This window comes from Amphiura filiformis, chromosome 4 (genome assembly GCF_039555335.1).
Source record: "Amphiura filiformis chromosome 4, Afil_fr2py, whole genome shotgun sequence".
In the NCBI taxonomy this organism is placed as follows: Eukaryota; Metazoa; Echinodermata; class Ophiuroidea; order Amphilepidida; family Amphiuridae; genus Amphiura; species Amphiura filiformis.
This window is the reverse complement of record NC_092631.1, coordinates 16,140,704-16,157,466: the sequence shown is the minus strand read 5'-3', so window position 1 is coordinate 16,157,466 and position 16,763 is coordinate 16,140,704.

Here is a 16,763-nt window from a genome sequence, read left to right as displayed (position 1 = left end):
AAAAAAAGAAGAAGAAAGAAACTGGGGGAGGGAAAGGGGAGAGGGGAAGAAGGAGAGCGAGGGATTGATAGGCCCCTAAAGTGTATACATAAGAAAGAATAAGTGCAAAGAAATGAATAAATACAGAAAATAATAATAATTATCAGTATATAATCTTAATAATATAAAAACTCTAGGCAGCCATTCAATGATGCCAAAACCTTTATGCGTTACGTAATTAAAACACTCAGTCAGATGTATTTCACACCTGCCAAACACAAGTCACCCAATTTCGAAAACTGGACGTTGAATGTACACTCTCATCCCGGGGGGGTCACTCCCATTGTAGCCTGTACACCATCCGCGATAATAAATACGCGCATAAGGTAGTTTTTCGTGGGTAGGCACAATACTCGCGTATCGTGTTTAGGGTGTCAAAAACATGACAAATTGGAAAAAATGGTAGCAAAATTGCAATTACTAATACGCGGAAATGCAATTTAGGGTATGAAATATGATGCAAGGAATAAAATCCCTGTTTAGGGTGTGAAAACAGGCGCGAGTTAAACTGTTTAGGGTATCGTTTTAACAAAGGGTTAAATTCTTGTTTAGGGTGCTTTTCAAAAGTTGATTATCGTGGATGGTGTACAGGCCACAATGGGAGTGACCCCCGGGACTCTCATGAATATTAATTGGTAACATTTTCCAATATGCCAGCACTCTAATCGGAAACAATAGATGCATGAATGGATGCTGCAGTCCGTTGGGAGACGCCGTTTAGGACTATGCAAACGGTGACGTTACTTCCTGCCAACCGAAGACCACACCACTCTTCGCCATACATACATTCTCCCAGCCACATTTCCCTAACATAATATGAAATTTAAAAAAAGAAGGAAATTTAATTAGGCAGAGGCGGGGCACACCGACATCGTCTGGCTAATAATTATTTGGTGCAGCAGAGACACTAAAATGAATACACGGGATCGATACACGTGAATTGCTATGCACGATTTTGATATCAGACGAACATCTTCGGATACCGGGTTAGAAAATGATGAATATCTCCCGTAAATGATTTCGTATAAAGAAACCAGATGTGGTTCCTTGCACATGAATATATATTTTGAACAGATATGATAGTCCTTAGCTTGCGCTTTGAGACAGTAGCTTGCGTCTTGAGTCAAAAACTGACAATAATTCCGCAATAATTCTGATTTATATGTGCCGAATTATATAGCGCAGTGTATAGGCCAATCGTAAGAATATGACCTATGGCATACCATGCTTGACTGACACACAGCGAGGTGAGTCACCGAGCTAATCGGGGCTATTGTCAGTAGCCTTTGTCAGATGTCATTCGGCCTATTATATTTAACAGGTCGATATGTATAATGGCCATGTGTGGCGGTGGATTCAATCTACCATGGCGATTTCTGCCATGAAGATATCGGGAAGATGACACTGTGCGGGGCTCGAACCCACGCTGCACTGCGCCGCTATCACGTATACCATATGACCAGCGCCTTAGACCGCTCGACCACGAAGGACTTGATAGTGTCATCGTGAAAATTTAAACATTTAATATTAATAAATCGCAACTTCATTACTACATCATATTTACACAGCCGTGACGTTAGTCACGGCTGTGTCTTTTTTCTTACAGGTTCTCCTTTGTTTCTTTCTGTCAACCTTTACATTTGCTCTAGCACTCACATGCTTACATCGATTTTGACCTAACTTGGTCATAATGATCATTGACCATGCCCCTACATGTCACATGAAACTCGTGGGGTCAATAGTACATGGTGTTACGTCACCCAGTGCAAAATTTGCTACACTAGTGGAACCAATGCTTTTTAGCTTCTGAAAACCCATACGAACCAAACCTGAGTTGGTTCCATTTTTTTCGAATGTGTCTTCGCCGGCCATTTTGAAATTCAAAATGGCCACTATTTTTAGCCTTTTTTAAGCTGTATTTGTCCTGAAAGCGCATAAAGTCATATTTTTCTTAATGATTATTTATACTTTTGATTGTCAAAATCCACTAAGAACATAATTAGGATCATTTTCTAGAATCCAAGATGGCTGCCAAATCCAAAATGGCCGCCAATTTGTCTAAAATGGTCTGCCAGCTATAAGGACATTGATTTCTTTCCTTTTTCCTGATTATTTTCACTGCTTATGTTTCTGAGAATCCACTGAGAACTAAAAACTTAATTTGGTCCATTTTCTCCAATCCAAGATGGCCTCTAAATCCAAAATGGCCGCCTTTTATTAAAATATGGCATACCGCTTTTGGCAATTACTATCATCGAGAGTAAAATACATGTATCTCATTTCTGTCAGATATGGATATTAAAATGATTTTAAACATCTTAATGTAGTGCAACAACGTTGTTTAAGAAGAATATAGGTGCAGTTCACCTTTCAAAATGGCCGCCAAAGTGTTTAAAATTGGCTATGATTAATTTTTCAGCATTTATGCAATGAAATGCAGAAAATTATTGAAATATATTGTAATTCAACTTTAGACATTTATGATAGAGCTGACCTTGAGACATCTAAATGCCTAGTTGTCATCAATACTCATCATCTATGTTATCAGTATTTTCAAGTTCCGCAGTTTGGTGCACAGAGCTGTATTGGTACACTCTTCATCTGCTCCACAAGCACATGCTTCTGTACAAGTCAGCTCAGATAGTGTCGTCTGCAGGAACATCTTCTGGAGCATTTACTTGTTCCACATCCGCACTTAACAAGCTCGACAACAGACTCGGGGGCTATTGCAATATCTGACAGGATAGGTACTGGAATGTTATCTGCATCACTCGACCATCCTAGCTTGAATGGGTCTGGAATATTTGGATGTACCACAAGGTCTTGACTCCAAACATTCTGATTATGCGCCCGCAGAATGTGTTGATGCCACGCACAGAAGTGGGGGGGATTTTATGAATCCCCCTGGTTGGCTCTTGAAGCGTTTCCGTCTCAGTTTTTCAGCTGTGTTGGCCTGTAGGTCATTTTTTGTGCCCGTGAGCCTGCACAAAAACCTCTCACAGCCTGAAACAACACTTTGAGAAGGCATTTCTGCATCACCAAGTTGATTCAGTGCTGTGAGTTCTTCAGGTGTTGCTTCAGTGAAGGCCTTGAAAGCAGTCTTCTTGCCTATACCTCTGATATGTCCACATGTGTCGCATGCTGTCAAACAATGAAATCCCGGATGCGCTGCTGCTTTTGATGTACTAAGACTGATATGTATTGGTTTCAGCAAGATTTTCCTTCTGTTGTCACCTGTTTCCATAAGCATGGTTGTCTGAAGACCAAGAACCGTGAGTCTTCGAAGAGCAAGGACCATAACATCTGTATCTTGGGTCATGATATGGACATTCTTTCCAGCTTCAGAGATCTCTGCTGCATGTAGCATAATTAGAGTGTCTGCTTCCTCTTGTGTACTAACACCTGTCGATGGCTGCAAAACTTTGTTTGCCAGGTAGATTGTGAGGGAGTCCTTATTTTTATTGTTATAGCCAAAATAGCTTTGAGTCATGGATGGGGGTTGTGTCAGCAACAATGTAGGCTCTCGCTGATGATTGGACTCCTAACTTGCAACGTCTGATTATATCTTTGATTGAGTTTTTTCTTCCATAATTATCAAACATGACACGGCAACCTTCATAGTCACTGTAACATGTCTGCATGTGAAAAGCAACATGAATGATGTTCCGCCATCGACAGGAATGTGTTGATGCCACGCACCAGAAGTTGGATCCCCCTGGTTGGCTCTTGAAGCGTTTCCATCTCAGTTTTTCAGCTGTGTTGGCATGTAGGTCATTTTTTGTGCCCACAAGTCTGCACAAAAACCTCCCACAGCCTGAAACAACACTTTGAGAAGGCATTTCTGCATCACCAAGATAACTCAGTGCTGTGAGTTCTTCAGCATGGTTGTCTGAAGACCAGGAACCGCGAGTCTTCGAAGAGCAAGGACCATAACATCTGTATCTTGGGTTATGGTATGGACATTCTTTCCAGCTTGAGAGATCTCTGCTAGCTGCATGTAGCATGATTAGAGTGTCTGCTTCCTCTTGTGTACTAACACCTGTCGATGAAAGAACATAATGCATGTTGCATTTTCGACAAAACAAGGTTGCCGTGTCATATTTGATCATTGTTTAACACGATGCGACACATGTGGACATATCAGAGGTATAGGCAAGAAGACTGCCTTCAAGGCCTTCACTGAAGCAACACCTGAAGAACTCACAGCACTGAGTCAACTTGGTGATGCAGAAATGCCTTCTTAAAGTGTTGTTTCACGCTGTGAGAGGCTTTTTTTGCAGGCTCATGGGCACAAAAAATGACCTACAGGCCAACACAGCTAAAAAACTGAGATGGAAACGCTTCAAGAGCCAACCAGGGAGGATTGATAAAATTCCTTCAACTTCCTGTGCGTGGCATCGACACATTCTGCGGGCGCATATGCAAGCATATGTTTGGAGTCAAGACCTTGTGGTAAATCCAAATATTCCAGACCCGTTCAAGCTAGGATGGTCGAGTGATACAGATAACATTCCAGTACCTATCCTGTTAGACATGGCAATAGCTCCCGAGTATGTTGACGAGCTTGTTAGGTGCGGATGTGGAATAAGCAAATGCTCCAGAAGATATTCCTGCAGACGACACAATCTGACTTGTACAGAAGCATGTAATTGTAGAGCAGTTGAAGAGTGTACCAACTCTCTAAATTCCTAAGATTCAAAAATAAGTCCAAGAGACTTATTAAAATGACAAAACTTTTGAAAGACTTAAAATTCAAATCTTTATTAGAGTATAATTTAAATCCATTAGATTTGAATTTTAAGTCTTTTCAAAGTTTTGTCATTTAATAAGTCCCTGAATTTAGAGAGAATATGATAGGCCTACAGCTGTGCACCAAACTGAGGAACTTATGATGACAACTAGGCATTTAAATGCCTCAAGGTCAGCTCTATCATAAATGTTTGAAGTTGAATTACAATATTGAAATTTCAACTTTTAAAAACATGATTATCTGCATTTCATTGCATAAATTAATTAAATTAATTAATCTTAGCCAATTTCAAGACAATTTGGCGGCCATTTTGAAAGGTTAAATGCACATATATTCTCCTTAAACAATGTTGTTGCACTACTTTAAGATGTTTTAGAATCATTTTCTTATCCATATCTGACAGAAATAAGATATTAATAAGATATAAGTATTTTACTCTCAATGATAGTAATTGTTCACAGCGGTATGCCATATTACAATAAAAGGCGGCCATTTTGGATTTAGAGGCCATCTTGGATTGGAGAAAATGGACCAAATTAAGTTTTTAGTTCTCAGTGGATTCTCAGAAACATAAGCAGTGAAAATAATCAGGAAAAAGGAAAGAAATCAATGTCCTTATAGCTGGCAGACCATTTTAGACAAATTGGCGGCCATTTTGGATTTGGCAGCCATCTTGGATTCTAGAAAATGATCCTAATTATGTTCTTAGTGGATTTTGACAATCAAAAGTATAAATAATCATTAAGAAAAATATGACTTTGTGCGGTTTAGGGACAAATACGGCTTTAAAAAGGCAAAATATAGTGGCCATTTTGAATTTCAAAATGGCCGCCGAAGACACACTAGAAAAAAATGGAACCAACTCAGGTTTTGTTATCTAGGGTATAAGGAAACAAAATAACCTTGGTTCCACTAGTGTAGCAAATTTTGCACTGACTTATGAAAATTCTACGTAACACCATGTACTACAAATGTCACGCAGGGGTCATAGGGGTCAAAAACGTGATTTAAACTAAAAATGCATCTTCTCCCACAAATTATGTAGGACAGTGACGCCACTTGCACACATGCATTGTCATTACCCAGTGTCTACAGGGGTGTACACAGATTTGGGGTCAAAGGTCATTAAAGGGTCACTTCCGGTATAAAACGAAATACCTTCAAAAATTTTATTAGCTAAACAAAACATAGGAGAGTGACGGTATTTTAACACATGCATTGTGTTTACCCAATGTATATGTGGTATTTTTTATTTGGGGTCAAAGTGCATTAAGGGGTCACTTCCGGTCTGAGACGAAAAACATTCAAAATGCCGCTCGGCCACAAATAACATGGCAAAGCAATGCCCCGTGCACACATGCATTGACATTAGTCAATGTATAATGGCGTTTTCATATATTTTGGGGTCAAAGGTCATTAAGGGGTCACAACACGGCTGTGTTCGTGGTCTTAGACCACAGCTAAGTCTAGTTTGGAATTTTATCTGCTTAAAACATTAATGTGTATTATAATAAAGCTACAATTATTTATATTGTTGAATTCTCAAGCGCATAGACACAATTAATACGAGGGTCCTATGAATAGGCCTACATACACAATACATAAAATCTATTTTGATATCGGCCACGTACTCTGCTGTGCATGTGGTTTCCCGCAGTGGCGGAAGTTGTATTACGAAGTGCATCCGAACTCCATTTTGAAGCAAATGCTTTTGACAAGGCATTGGATTATTCCAGTTTGCATCCTAAATCCACATTAGACCCCTAATTTTATTTACGAAATCAAAAGATTAGATTATCATAACAACAAAACGGTAATCTTTTGTCGGTTCTAATGTGAAAATTACATAAAAAAATTACAGCTTTTACAGAATTAATTTTCACTTAATTCCAAAAAGAAAAATGGCGTATATAAGATTGAAATAAATTCTCTACCTTCTATACTAGATCAATTGTGACGCATGTTGTTATCAAAAATTGTTGTGATAGATGTACAGTTAATATTCATATATTCCATTACCTATCTGATGGTACAGTTTTTACACAGAAAATATTGATTTGAAAAACCTGCCACTCGGCTTTTTCCGGAAAGGTCACAGGGTCGCCGTGACCTGTGCAATAATTACAATTTAAATTTTTCTTATTCTAACAGCAAGCGTTTCTAAAATGCAGTATGGCGAAATGTGGTGTAACCGAAGACTGACGTATTTTATGATCACCGATAGGGGACGTACTCGGAATTGTTGGGTTTTTTTACGTTATTTGCAGTCCATATTGCGCATATTTATAAAACAGTGACGGTCCCCGATTCCCGAGAGGTCCCCAATTTGAATGTAGGGTATTATACTTACGTTCCTGTTTGGTGGTGATTACTAATGTACACAAACACTGTCTCAACAGTGGCGTAGCCGCCAGCCGCAGCGTGGGCCATTACATTGGGGTAAGGGGAGGGGGCACGGACCATGCTGGGGTACCGGATCTGATTGGGGCCCCTATGACACTACGCCACTGTGTCTCAATGTACAGTTGTACACTTAAAGAATATAAAGAAAGCTGTACCGTCGTAATTATTGAAAAATAAAAACCGAGCTAATGCTAACGATATAGCCATCGGAGTATAATGTTCTTCACACTATATTGTTAATCAACAGCTGACATATAGAATTCTACTACCCGTAACAATTACTGCACTGCAAATCTCTCCACACTCATTTTGTATTTCTTAACATGGAACACTTGTACATATAACATTTCTGTCATACACCCTCTGATTACATTGAGAACGGTGCATCATCATAAACACGGAATCAATCTCCATGGTGGCGTACCTTATTGTACTGAACCTATCCCTTACCATTATTTTATGTTGAGTGCCCGACCATCATTAGTGCCACTTACCATGATCTTGCATTCAACAAAAAATACATTTTTTTTGGAATACTTTTCATGATGCTTGACACATATTTTCAAAAAAAGGTAACAATTACATTTTGTTGGTCTTACAAATTCATATTTTTCTTTTAGGGCCTATTTATTGTTATTCTGAATCAGTAGCGTTGCCAGGATTTAGAATGAGGGGGCATAGCCAAATTTTCGTCTCCATTTGTCAACTGTTGTCCCATTTTTAGTCATTTCAAGGACACTTTGCGATTCCTATTTTATCTCTGAATATTTTCGAGGGGGTGCCCTCCCCCCGGCTATTGATGTCCTGAAACGAATAAGGGAAAATTTTCCAGCCAGAATTAGTTACCGAGGACAATTCGCGCACGGGAATTCATATTCCGGCTCCACTATTATTGAGGTCAGAAATGGAAATGTTTTGGTATTGTTATAGACCTGAACTCGGAATAACATTTCTACTGTTTTGTATCTCATTATATAATTTTGTCTACACAGCCCGAATTTATCTAACTGAAGATCTCGTTATTGATATTTTTCAAAGCTAATTGTTTTGTTTTTTGTGCATACTTTGTAGTGTTTACATCTGTTCCAACTTGCGCCTAACTACAATCGTTCAAATTCGTTGTGTTTTGAAGAAATCAATTTTGTATTATTACCCGGCGTAGGTGTGGTATAAATAAACTAGGCTCAAAAAGAAACTTTTAATTTTTAACAGGATCATATCTTAAAATCCTGTCTATAACAATGAACCAAAATTACATTACACACATGATTACTTCAATACTCTACTGTAAATGCATGCCAGTAATTAAGCAGTTGTCCAACTGACACAACAGCAAAATGCACTGACATGGAACAGCTTCCTGGACCACATCCACAGCCCAATAATTGGCGCCCAGCAAAAGTAATCTGTGTGAATGCGTACAAGAAATCTTTGGAGTTGTCCAGAAAAGGTGACGACAACTGCCTATTCGACGCTTGTTCGTCCCCACTTGGAGTATGGTACAGCTGCATGGTGTCCTTATAAGAAGTTAAATAAATCTGCTTTGGAAAGAGTCCAACGCCAGGCTGCAAGATTCTGCAAGAGGGATTACACTTTATTGGGATGTGAATGTGGTCAGGTAGCTGTTCCATGTCAGTGCATTTTGCTATTGTGTCAGTTAGACAACTGCTTGGTTACTGACATGTGCTTAGAGTAGAGTATTGAAGTAATCCTGTGGGTAATTTTGGTTCATTTTGATGGACAGAATTTTAAGATATGACCTTGTAAAAAATTGTAAGTTTCTTTTTGAGCTCAGTTTAGTTATCATTATTCCAGCCATAATTTTATCATGTTTACTATTGAGTGTTTCGATTGTTAACTGTTGATATTTCAGACGCTGCAGTTTCCAAATGCGTGGCAAAGGAGCTTCAGGCATGTGTTTTGGGAGCTACCGAAACCAGACCCGACAACAGTGTTGCCGGATTTTGTTTCAAAGACTGTGGCATTCACTAGTTTGTCATAATAGAGAGTTCACACCACCAGAAATAAGGAAATGTCTACAAAATCATAGATATGCAGGTTGTCAAAGTGGTAATGTGCGACTACCGGAAATAACCAAATGTTTACAAAATCAAACCCTCTATTTTCTTGGTGATTCAACTATTCGTCAATGGTATGAACATTTTGCTCGATTTATTTTAAAAGTCACGGTAGTTGAAAAATTGGCCGTAATGAGGCATTTTGGACCAAATGTTGCTACAGATGAGGTGCATGACATCCATCTTAAATATCTATTTCATGGATACCCAATTCGGGAAAATGAAGTTTTCGTGAAAGACATGAAATACATTCCAAAACAATTGACGAAATTGAGCATGGAAAAAGTGCAGTGGTTTTGATAACCATCTGGGCCCATTTTGCAGGAACGAACCTCACTTTCTACAGAGATCGTTTGTATAAAATAAGAGATTCAATTCAACGGTTACAATCAAGAAATCCTAGCTCGCGTGTTCTTATAAAGAGTGCGAACACGCAGAAGCTCGAAGGTAAAGTAGTTCGAGATAGAGCACATTGGTATTATCGGAGCGTGGATCAAGTAATACGAGAAATCATGTCTGGTATAGAAAATGTGACAATTATTGACGTTTGGGACATGACGATAGGCCATTATAGTGGCTCTAACATACATCCACAAGTAGATGTCATTGCGCAAGAAATAGATATGGTACTCTCTTTTTTGTGTTCTGAAGATTCTTAATCAATTTTCATAGGCAAAAAGGTGAAAGTTTATTTTCATAGGCAAAACGGTGAAAGTTTATTATGTAGCATTTGTCCCAATTAAAGACAACACACCATATGACCTGACATGTACCGCAGTATAATAATAGTCCAACGGATATCAAATTTAAAAGCCAGGGGAAAGTGAGGAAGTGAAGAGAGGTGGGAATGAAAAGAGAAGAAGTGGATGGGCGATCGAGAGGGTAGAGGAGGGGAGGAAGACAAAAAGAAAGAAAGAGGGGAGGGAAAAGAGAGAGGGGAAGAAGCAGACGAGGGAGTGATAGGCCCCCTTAAGTGTATACATAAGACAGAATAAGTGCAGAGAAAGGAAAAGAAAGGAATGAATAAAGAAAATAATAATTATTAGTATATAAACTAAACAATATAAAATAGACAACCATTCAATGATGCTAAAACCTTTATGCGTTACGTAATTAAAACACTCAATCAGATGTATTTCACACCTGGCAAACAAAATTTCGAAAACTGGACGTTTTAATGTACACACTCATGAATATTGATTGGCAACATTTTCCAATATGTCAGCACTCTAATCGGAAATAATAGATGAATGGATGCTGCAGTCCGTCGGTAGACGCCGTTTAGGACTATGCAAACGGCGACGTAACCGAAGACTGGCGTATTTTATGATCAGCAATAGGGGACGCACTCACAATTGCTTTTGTTTTTGTTTTATTATTATTATTATTATTTTACGTTATTTGCTGTCCATTTTGCGCATATTTATGAAACAGTGACGGTCCCCGATTCCCGAGAGGTCCCCCACTTTGAATATAGGGTATTATTCTTACGTCCCCGTTTGGGGGTGATTACTAATACGCATACATTACCAATGATTACTTTTCACTACCTGGAGAGAATTGATCAAAAATTCTCTCCTGAGGTTCCTGAAGTTGACCAGATCACAAGGATGTCATTATAGCTACATGCAGTATATAACACAAATAGGTCAATGAGTTACATAAAAATGACCTTGCATGGTATTTAGTTCCCAGGAAGTGAATTTTGCCTAGGCAATTTGTGGTTAAATATTGATCCCTCACTACAAGAGTTATTACCGTCGATATGATTGAAAAAGGAGATGAGACATGATCAAATATCTCCAGGTAACAAAACGTAATGTATACAAACACTGTCTCAATGTACAGTTGTACACTTAAAGAAAGCTGTATCGTCATAATATTGAAAAATAAAAAACCGATACTATAATATTATTACAAATGCTAACAACACAGCCAAAAGGAGTATAATTTTTTTCACACTTTATTATTAATTATCTGACATAGAATTCTATTACCCGTAACAACCAGCACTGTAAATCTTGTCACACTCATTTTGTATTCTTAATCAGTGGGAGTGGTCTAGTTCGTAGACACATTTCTGATTGGACAATCGCATGATTTCGGGTGCCGTCTATCAGGCCGTAGACGACCCCACGTCATCATGAGTCTTGATAATGCGTAACACGCTTGTAGAGGTGCGCGTACGTATCGCGCTGTATGCGTGAGACTAGTGCGGAATACGCGAACGCGCTAGCAGTACGCGTAACAGAATACGTGAAGTTGTAAACAAGTTTCGTTCATTTGATAATTAGGAGAGTTTTTATGACGGTAACTTAGATTTTGCTTTAAAAATTGTTTACAGTTATTAAAATAATATTTAACTGACTAAGAATGAGAATAAACGATAGGAATTTTTATTTTGCCTATCCTCTACCTATGATAGACGACAGGCAGGTCCAATATTTTTATCGTAGTGGATACCGGCTGCGCCGGCATCCACTACTCAAAATATTGGACCTGCCTGTCGTCTATCACACGGTAGAGGATAGGCAAAATAAAAATTCCTATCGTTTATTCTCTAATTTCTTAACACGGAGCACTTGTACATACACCATTTCTGTCATTATATTGAGAACGGTGCATCAGCATAAACACGGAATCAAGCTCCAAGCTGGCGTACCTTATTGTACAGCCTATCCCTTACTATACATTATTTTTGTTGAGTGCAAAACCGATATTTTGGAATACTTTTCATGATGCTTAACACATATTTTAAAGAAAATTCCCATGTAAAAATTACATTTTGTTGGTCTTACAAATTCAAAATTTTCTTTCAGCAATTATCCTGAATCAGTAGCGTTGCCAGGATTTAGAGTGAAGGGGCAAAGCCGAATTTTCCATTTGTCAATTTTTGTCCCATTTTTAGTCCCTGTCTAAATATTCCAATATAACCATATAATAGGCCAAAAAAAAAAGTGTTTGTTTGCCCAGACATGGGGTAGAAAGGAGTGGGTCGGTAGGTCGATTTCCTTTTTTTTTTCTTTTTTTTTTTTTTTTAGATGTGTACATGTGTTGCAGCAATTGGTGTAAGAGAAAATATACGACATTCAGCCTTACATTTTGTACTTGTGTCAAACTTTAATTATAGGTTTAAAATGAACGTGTATTACTTGTTGGGAGAGTATTAAAAACGCGTTCATTAACCTATTTGAATAGTATTTCCTACACAAGAAGAAAAAAAACATGTGATTTTTGATGTTTTTATAACAAAACTATCACTAAAAATGTTGGAAAATAGGACCAAATAAAAATGCATCAACCCGCCCAAAAAACGTCTGAAAGCACTGCGCGTAGTACGCGGATTGCACATTATATGTGACCGTACAGCACGAATGAGCCGTAAATTCCCTAAATTGTATTCTGAGTTACAGCGTAAAATGTGTACGAATGTCGTATTCAATGTCGTTGAAGGAGCAAAGTTTAACAAACTATAACCCCGCTTCTGGGTATCGTTTGAAGTCAAACGATATACCATTTTAAAGCTTATGATGTATATTTGTTAAACATGAAATAAAACAAAATTGACCGGGGAGGAATTTACGGCTCATTCGCCGTGGACGGTCACATATACAACCAATGTACTCCACATACTTTTCTGATTGGCTGCTTTGATCTATGAAAGTATTTCAACCTTACCATATAAAGTTTAACCTCTTTGGTAACAAAATCGGGCTGGAGTACAAAATCCCAGACCATACCTGTACATGCATCTATATTGATGTTGATTGATGGTAAAATATTGTTGGCATGGTTGGGGAGGGCTAAATGGGAAAAATGAATGCTGTGATTGCCAGGAATATTAACTTTCAAGTGTCATTTGGCATTTTATGGGGAAAAAACATAATTTTCTTTATTTTTATATCATTGTAAAAAAAAAAAAATAAAAAAAAGTGTATGATGTTTTTTGAATTTTTGGGTCGGTCGTGTCTGGGCAAACAAACACTTTTTTTGGGGGGCCATATTTTGGTATTAAAATAAACTGCTTCATGCAATATGCACTTCCACTGGCCTTGCACTCTGCCCATAATTATTCCGCAAGTTGCCGTAGCCTGAATACACCATTAATATTTTAATTTAATTACTATTTAAACATAATTAAAACAATTATATTTTATGAGAACTCTTTGTAAGTGGTTACATTTTCTAATTGCGATACACTTGCCTTAACTAACATAAACTTCTCCGCAGTCCACTAGCCCATGATCGTGCATGCTATTATATTTTATGTATAAAACACCGATTTGTATGAAATGTGTGCACAATTGATAGATTTTCCACATTTAATATTTTTAGTGACCATACAGCAGTATGCAGACTTTTTTTATTAGACGTACAATATTGTATGTAACATTTGCCATTCTATAAATGTTTAAGTTCTAACGAATGTTTGATGACGTAAAATCGATAATATATTTCTACCAGATATTATACGTAACATATTATCGATTTTACGTCATCAAACATTTGTTAGAACTTAAACATTACTGGAAATAGAATGGCAATAGATTAAATAACGTAGATATGTTACATACAATATTGTACGTCTAATACTCGGAGTCTGCATACTGCTTACCACCTCAGTTTGCTAGCTCCCCAAGTAGACTATTGACTTTCAATTGTGGTTAAAATGCTTTTAAGCACAATGTGTTAAAACACATTGTTCAATAAGTGATCACTCATTATTATGCCAAAATATGTTGTAAACATCTCAAAAAAAAGTAACTAACCCCCCTTAAATAATGGCCATTAATCAAAAACGGGTTATTGTATTACAAGTCTGTAAAATGCGTTGGAAGCAGAATTTATATCTGCGCATTTTCACATCTCATTTGATACGATAGCCCAGGAAACACTAAAACATCGGTCAATATAATGTAGTGAGGTCCAGATTTGACAGTTGCACTTACATACAATACAAAAACACTCAGATATTATTACACCTTCCATTATACTGAATACAAAATCAATACAGTTTACTGCAACTTTTAAATCTTGGGATACATTGATTTAAATGTAAGCTGTGGCGTCAATATTTAGTTCATTGCTACAAATGAGGTGTCAAAATGTGCAGAAATAAATTCTGCTTCCAACGCATTTTACAGATTTTTAACACAATCGCCCGTTTTTGAATAACTATTATTTAAGGGGGGTTAGTTACTTTTTTTGAGATGTTTATTTGATAACATACGAATACTTCACTTTTACTGTCACTAATTATATAAACTATTTTACTACCATTCATTGACTACTTTACTTGTGTTAAATATCTGTATATTTCGAGTTCAACTGAGTTTATCATGATTAATAAAAGAAATATTTTTATTTATCAACAATCGACTAAGGCACAGTCTATGGCTATTATAACACAGTTGTGGTGTAATCTTACTCGAGACGCAGATTGTAATGCTTTTTAAAAAATTATTCAAATTGTTCTGTAACGTTATTTCATGACCTAAAAAACAATTATCATGTTTACTAGAAAACTCCTTCGTCACGTGGAGTTAATTCCAAGTTATGAACGTCAGTGTAAAAATAACACACCACATAATCTGATAAAATTCTGACAAAATACTATGCGTGTGATGGTTAAAATATAATCACGATTGTTAAATTACACAATACATCTTTCACCGAGTGATTATACAGTATTCGACAATTACACGCATTTAAGACAGTTAATAATACATGTACGAGGGTCATTCAAAAAGTTCTACCTGTTGGGTCATAACTTTTGTTTTGTTAAAGGTAGCTACTTGAAAATTTGCATACATATAGTTTGTAATATCACCTACAGGTGGTAAAAAAATCATGTCAAGACCATTTTCAGATTTTTGTTAGTGACCTGAAAAGTAAGTAAGAGTAAGTGAGTAAGATATGGTTTACCGGAAACGGTCAAAATATGTACAATATTAACAAAGGCGTCTCAAGTACAGTGTGTTGAAGATCCCATAATTATTCCATTTGGTCATGTTATACAGTTAAAACTGTATAAAACACAAGAATAAACATAAAAGTATATATACTGGTTAAAAGGTTGCCACAAACTTAAAATGATGGACATTAATATGCAAAAAACTAATAGAACAAATAGCCAGTGTAATAAGATTAGTATAAATGACCACAAACACAGTTTATGAAGATATTGACTTTAATAAAACATGGTGTAAAATGGTGGCATTATGTCGCTTTTTTGGAATAAAATACCACAATAGATCACAAAGGGAATTAAATTTACTTTTTTGACTGAAAAATGTGTTATAGTAGCTTTAATTTTTGTATTTTATCTAAAAGCGCAGCTAGAAAAGTCACGCTATAGGGATGGACACTATGCTGATTATCATTACATGAGATGTTACAAGATATCCCTCCAAAAATTGGAATTCTGGGTCATTTCTGTCCATCAAAATTTTACTTTTTCAGTCACGGATGATGTTTTGGACTGTAAGGTGTATATTCATCCAAAATTAATATTGTTACTAATATGACTTTTTTGGATAAAGAGGGAAGTTCGTACATTGGCGGGAGGCATGTTTCCAAGTGCAATATCCAAAGATGCGTCACCGTTTCCGGTGTACCATATCTTACTGTGTTTTTCAGGTCACCTACAAAAATCTGAATGGTCTTGACATATTTTCACCACCTGTAGGTGACATTACGAACTGTATGCATGCACATTTTCAAGTAGCTACCTTTAACAAAACAAAAATTATGACCCAACAGGTAGAACTTTATGAACGACCCTCGTATATTACTCATACATAATTCTATATTTTTGGGATCCACACGTACCCCATAACGACGAATTAGTGGTAGCGAACGGCGATGGTACTGTGATGGTAAAATGCACTGTGATGGTAGGCCTACTATCACACGGATAAGCTGATGGTAAAAATGGTAAATGGTAATCAACAAATGAACTGTCTCGAATTTATGTAAGAGTGATATAATCATGATAATAAAGCGTATACAGAACGTATCAAAATAAAGTAAACGGTTTGAAAAATGCCACTAGTAGATTACAAGACTAACAAGTGTATGGAATTTGGTCAAAGTGCTCTACTTGATAGCTGAATCAACATCTTGTCCTTCCACAACTGTAACATCATAGTGTGACCATTGATAAAGAATAAGTGACAATTTTTGTGAGCCGAGTAAAAATGCAGTTGCGCAAAGTCAATTAATATCTAAACAAGATGAAAATCACGTCACCACTTCTGGGCCCCATATAATTATCTTTACTCACACATATACAAAAAAACATTGTATAACCTAAGACCACAGAGGAGAAAGAAACAGAGCGCGTGCAACCAGTCACAGTATCCGCGTCACTCGATAATGAGGGCCGATTGTTCCATGAAATGCGACAGGCGAGACAGCTACGCAATTACCGCGTATTTTCACGGTCTATCGCGTAATCGCGAAAGCACGCAACGCTGGCGTGATTGTTAGAC